At 38.0% G+C, this 6790-nt stretch overlaps 1 pseudogene; it reads right to left on the minus strand.

Annotated features, from left to right (window-relative positions):
* Positions 1-3889: 3889 nt before the first annotated feature.
* LOC102487881 (NADH dehydrogenase [ubiquinone] iron-sulfur protein 5 pseudogene) lies at positions 3890-6388 on the minus strand (annotated as a pseudogene).
* Between the last annotated feature and the right edge of the window lie 402 nt (positions 6389-6790).

Consider the following 6790-nt stretch of genomic DNA (forward strand, 5'->3'; position numbering starts at 1 on the left):
CCCCCCGGTCGCGCGCCTCCCTGCCAAGCGGAGCCTCTGTCTGCGCTGGTCTCGGCGGGCAGACGCACTGCGCTCAGCGGGCCAACCTGGGGCTGCGGAGCTCCCACCCCGGGAGCGCAGATCCGGAGAGTGGGCGCTGAAGAGCGTGTGCTCAGCCGGCCTGTGTGGCCGCTGCAGGGCCGGGAGAGGGCGCTCCGTCCCCTTCAGACACTTGCACCCACCGGGGTTCACAACCAGACACTGTTCCTGGAAAATCACCCCTGGGCTTTTGGGCGCGAGCAACGATGCGTAAAGAAATGGATCCGTTGTCATCTTCGAACTAAGTAGAATTTCCCTGCCTCCTGAGACAGGTCTCCGGCTCAGAGCCCTACACGCCCACCTGTACTCTCCAAGAGCAGAGACTGTTTAGTAAAATAAAATGAATTCAAGTGAAGAAAAACACAGCTCTAGCGAGTGTGTGTCATCGGAAGCCCTGATGCTGCTAGTATTCCTCTGGGCTGCGTTATTCAATTCACTCCCTGGAGCCCCCCCCTTTTTTTTCTATAATCAGGGACCAATAGCTTGGTGGGGGGCACTCGCCCAGGGTGAGTACCTCGGTTATACCCCCCCACACACACACACACACACGCACGGACACACATACACTTTATTATGAAAAACTTCATACCTACCAAAAAGTTGAAAGAATTATACAGCGACCACCCGTGTACTCGCCACCTAGATTCTGCAATTAATCTCTTACAATCAATACCTGCCTTATTCTGGATCTATTCGTTCCCCTCCCCCCCCCTTTTTAGAGAGTTTTTGTTATAGGGCACATGCACTCACCAGAGAGAAAGTGAGAAAGCGAGAAATCATCCTGCATGGGAGATGGCCATGCCACAATCCCTTCTCCTCCATTCTCCTCTGGGGAAAGATTTTGGGCTTGCAGGCACACTCACCCGACATGCGTTTCAAGCCTCTAGGTCCAGGACTCTAACTACAGTCGACTATGTGGAAGTCCAGCAACATAACCACTATGCCATATACTGGTCCTACTTAGTCTCTCTTTCAGTTCACCCACCCATCTTGTTTGATGCATTTCAAAAGAAGTCACAGACATGACACACGAATATTCCGCCTGTCGCCACTACTCCTGCCTGTACAGCATTACCTATGGTTCAATGTTTGTTTGCATACTTTTTTTCTTTGGGGGTAAAATTCACATTCAATAAAATGCACAAATCTTAAGCACATCCTTAGATGAGTTCTGACAAATGCCTACACCTTTAGGATAAACCGAACACCTAGCTTCCAACCCACCAACCAAACATCACCAGCGGGTCAGAGATCCTGTCTGTCTCCAGTAAATTCCCGCCTCCGTTGCTCCAGGGAAAAACCATGGTTTTAAACTTTTCTACCATTGATTACTTTTGTCTTTCTAAAAATTAGTTTTGCCTGTTACAGATCTCAGTATAAATAATAGAATCTTATGCTTAGGTACACTTTTTAAATACTTTATATTCTTGAGATTTATACACGGTTTTATGTCTTGTTAACAATGTATTCCTTTTTATTGCTACTTTTTATTGTATTGTTTGGACACAGCATAGTTTGCTCATTCATTTTCCTATTTATAAATACCTGGGTTGTTAGAAAATCTGAGTTATTGTAAATGAAACTGTTGAAACTTTCTTGAACAAGTGTTTGTGGATATATATCTTCAGATCTCTTGGATAAATACCTAGGAGTGGAATTGTCAGGTCATAGGATAGGTATGTATACAGTTTTATAAGAAATTGTGACATCTTTCCAAAATACCTCGTAGTATACAATAATACCAGATGTTCCATATCCTTGTGAATATTTGGTGGTATTAGTCATTTTAATTTTAATATACTGGTGGATGTGTGGTGGTATTTCATGTGGTTTTAATTTCCATTTCTCTAATGACTAATGTGCTTCTTGGCCATTTGTATATTTTGCTCACTTAAAAAATCGGTTTCTCTGGGGCCGGCAGTTGGAGTGGTGGTTAAGGGCACTAGAGTCTCACATGGCCGACCACGGTTTGAGTCCCAGATATGGCAACTTGCTTTCTCACTTTTCCTCTCTCTCTTTCTCACTCTGTCCCTCTCCAGTTAAATTAAAATAAATTAAGATAAGTAAAATAATTCTTTAAAAAATTGTTTCTCTGTTGTTGAGTTATAGGAATTCTTCGTGTATACAGGATACCAGTCCATTCTCAGAAAGATACATATCTCGTGAATATTTTTTTTACCTCTGGCTTGTTTACTTTGCTAAATATGTTCTCTAATAGATATTTTTCATTTTGATGAGGCCCAAATTATTCATATTTTATTTTTGGTGCTTTTCTGTATTAAGAAAGCATTACTAGGACCAGCAGATGACATAATGGTTATGTTGCTGGACTCCCATGTGGCTTACCTCAGTTTGAGTCTCAGACCAGGAGGCTTGAAACTCATACTAGGGGTGTGTGTGTGCATGCCCCAAATCCTGAATGGAGAATGGAAAAGAAGGGATTATGGCATGGCCATCCCTCTGGGGGGTGATTTCTTGCTCTTTGTCTCTCTGGCAAGTACATGTGCCCTATAGCAAAAATTTCTCTCAAAAAAGAAAGAAAAACAATGAGATCCTATTGTTTGACTCAAAATGGATGACTCTAAAAGACTTAATGTTGAACAAAGTGAGCCAGACTTTGAAAGATACATGTTGTATATCCCCAATTTGTACTGAGTGTCTGCACGTATGGCAGAGGTGGAAAGATCTGAAAATGTGATAGTAGAGAGGATGGGTGTTGATACTATAGACTGCAAGGGGAGAGTGGATGGTAGAGAGTGGGCGGTGGAGGATGGGTGTGAGGTACAAGCGGAGGAAACAGTCTACAGATGGAAAAATGTAAAGTTCTCTGTTGAAAATATATACATATATTTATTGTATATATCACGATGGAGACTTTATGCAAAGTGTGAAATTAATCTGGACATAAAAAAAGAAAAATAATTTTTTTAAAAAGTAGAAAAATGAAAATGATAAAGAATGGAAACACTAAGTAGAATTTATTCCAGAAATGCTAGGTTGGCTTAACGTTAGAAAATCAATGAAATTCAACATATTAACAGGATAAAAAAAGGACATTGTACTATTATTTCAATAGATGCGGAGAAAGCATTAGACAAAAGTTAGCACCCATTCATGTTTTATTTTAAAAAACTTAAGAAAACTAGGAACAAAAATAAAAAGAAAGTTCTTCAACCCAATAAAGGGTACCAATTAAAACCCACAAGTGATATCATACTTAATGGTGAGAAATGAAAGTTTCCCTAAGCTCAAGACAAGAAACCTGCTTCCATCTCTTCTACTTAATATTCTACTGTGGCTCTAGTTAGATGAAGTTGAAGAAGAAAGAAAACTTTATATCAGATTCTTCATAATGGTGAGAGATAGGAGCCTTGTTTCATTTTTATGCAGGTGGATATGCAATTCTTCCAGCACCATTTGCTAAAGACTTTCTTTTCTCTACTAAATTGTCTTGTACCCTTTGTCAAAGATCAGTTAGCTATATGGTTTGGGGTTTATTTCTGGATTCTCTGTTCTGTTTCATTGGTGTATGTGTCTATTTCTGTGCCAGGACCATGCTGTCTTGATTTGGAAGTCAGTAAGTGAGATGCCTATTTTATTCTTTTGATGTAGTACTGCCTTGGCAATACAGGGTCCTTTATGATTCCAGACAAATTTTATAATTGCTTTTTTCTTTCATTCTTTTTCTTTTTTCTTTTTTTAGGATGAAGCAATCCTTTATTTTTAATGTCAACAAAGAGGTTTTCAGGAAACAATCTTTCCAGTGGAGATTAGTGAACATGAAAATCAGCCTCCAGTCATCAGCAGCTGCTCAAGGCCTAGGTTTCCCCTGGCCTGAGTGGTAAGGTGGAGGAGTATACTTTCCTTCTTTTAGTAGCTTTTCCAGCTGTGTCTTGATGGCACTCATATGTTTACTCATCTTCTGCTGAAACCACACATTCTATGAAATCATCACATTCTAGCTTGTACTCTTTCTCTGTCTGGATACTACCAATTCTATGTGCACATTCTATCCATTCTTTTTTCAAGAGCATGGCATTGAGGTGGGAGCTTCCGGGGCTGTTCACCACTTAGGACTGTCATTCAGCGATCTATGCTAAGGCCCAGCCTTTTCTCCACTGCACTTTTCTCATTACTGGCCACTACTTCAGAACTACCTGTAACTGCTTTTTTCTATTTCTGTGAAGAATGTCACAGTCAACTGGATCGGAATTGTATTAAATATGTAAATTAATTTGGGTAGAACTGACATTTTGATTATATTGATTCTTTTAAGCCAAGAACATGGAATGTCTTTAAATTTTTCTGTATCGTACTCAATTTCTTTTTTCAGTTTTTCATAGTTTTCCTTGTATAAGTCTTTCATTTCTTTTGCTAGGTTTATTCCTAGGTATCTTACTTGTTTTGTGGCTATTGTAATGGGATTGTTTTCTTCAATTCTGTTCATTGTTGGTGTATAAAAATGATCTTGATTTTGTATCCTGCTACTTTATTGAATTAATGTATCACTTTCAGTTTTTTCATGGATTCGTTTAGATTTTCTATGTATATAATCATATCATCTACAAATAGGAACAGTATAGTTATATAGGAAACAGTATAGGAAAAGTCCTATCTGAATATCTTTTATTTTGCTCTCTTGTCTGATTGCATTGGCTAGGATTTCTAGCACTATGTTGAAAAAGAATGGAGAAAGTGGGTAGCCTTGCCTTGTTCCAGTTTTCAATGTGAAGGCTTTCAGCTTTCCCCCATTCAGTATAATGTTTGCAATGGGTCTGTCATATATGGCTTTTATTGTGTTGAGGAATGTCCCTTATGCCCCTATTTTGCTGAGAATCTTGATCATGAAAGAATATTGTATTTTATCAAATGCTTTTTTGCATCTATACATATGATTATGTGATTTTTAAATATTTCTTTCTGTTAATGTGATGTATTATATTTATTGTTTTCTGTATGTTGAACCATCCTTGTGTCCCTAGGATAAAGCCCAAGGATCATGGTGTATAATCTTCGTAATGTGCTGTTGGATTTGGTTTGCTAGTATCTTGTTGAAAATTTTTGCATAAGTACTCATCAAGGACATTGATCTGTAGTTTTCTTTTTTTGTTATGTCCTTGTCTGGTTTTGTTAGTAAGGTGATGGAGATTTATTTCTTAGGGTGAATTTGGGAGGATTCCTTCCTCTTGTATCTTTAGAAATATTTGGTCATCAGAACAGTCATGACATATTTTTCTATGAGAAAATGCATCATGACTTTTCGGAAAACCCAATAGTTCCAGGAGAAATGGTATTAACTCTTCTTTAAACATTTTCTAGAATTTAGAAGTGACACCACCTGGGCCTGGACTTTCCTTTGTTGGGAGACTATTTATTACTTATTCAATCTCATGGAACATTTTCAAAGAACCACATAATAGGTCACAAAACAAGCCTCTCTAAATTTAAAAGTATAGAATGTATACCCAGCATCTTCTCTGACTACAATGGAATTAACCTTGAAATCAACCATAGAAAGTGCCCTCAAAAATACACAAAAACGTGGAAACTAAACAACCTACTCTTGCTGCCCATGGCAAACAAAACAACAACAAACTTACTCGTGAATGACTTCCAAACTACTGAAGAAATTAAGACTGACATAAAAAGATTCATCGAAACCAGTGATAACCTTTGGGACACGGCAAAGATAGTCATTTCAGGGAAGTGCATAGCCATTAGTGCTCACAAGAAAAAATGAGAAAGGTAGCAAATAAATAACCTAACGTCATATCTTAAGGGACTGGCAAAGCAGCAACCTAAAAACCCTCAAAATAAAAGAAATAGTAAAGATTACAGCTGAAATAAATGAAACAGAGAATAAAAGAACTATAAAAAAAAAACAACAGAAAAGCTAGGTTTTATAAAAAATTATTGTATTTATTTATTTGTTTATTTATTTTAATTTGACCAGAGAGGAGGGGAGAGAGAGAGACAGAGAGAATGAGAAAGCAAGCTGCCAGATCTAGGACTTGAACCACAGTTGGCCATGTGGGAGTCCAGCGCCCTTAACCACCACACCACCTGCCATCCGGGTTTTTGAGGATAAACAAAATTGATAAACCATTAGCTAGACCAATCAAGAAAAACAGAGAAAGGAAGCTGGTAATATTACAACTGATATGTCAGAAATTACAAAAAATTATGAGAGAATACTCTAACTATATGCCAACAAATTATTGTGGAAAACCTAGATGAGATGGCTAAATACCTGGACATGTCAAGTTACCTGCGCTGAATCAGGTGGAAACTGAGAGCCTGAATAGACCATTTTTCTACTTCTTACATTTGCTTTGCTTCTTTTTCCTGCTTCTTATAGTGGACATTTATGTCACTGATTTTAGACATTTCTTTTCTAATGTTAGCATTATAAGCTATAAATTTTCTTGTTAGCACTGTTAGCTAGCTGAATCCTAAACTTTTTGGTATGATGTATTTTTATATTATGTTGTTCAAAGTATTTCATGGGCCAAAGAAGAAAAGAAAGTGATTTCTCACTTTCCCTCTCACTGTCTCTGAATCTCTCTTCTGGCAAGTGCACATGCCCTAAGGCAAAAAAAAAAACAAACCTTAAAAAAAAAAAAAGACAATTTATTTCTAACCTTTTTCTAATGTGGTCAGAGACCACATTCAGGATGTTTTCACCCTTTCTAAATTTATGGAGAATTTTCTT

This window comes from Tupaia chinensis, unplaced genomic scaffold, assembly GCF_000334495.1.
Source record: "Tupaia chinensis unplaced genomic scaffold, TupChi_1.0 Scaffold000568_1, whole genome shotgun sequence".
In the NCBI taxonomy this organism is placed as follows: Eukaryota; Metazoa; Chordata; class Mammalia; order Scandentia; family Tupaiidae; genus Tupaia; species Tupaia belangeri.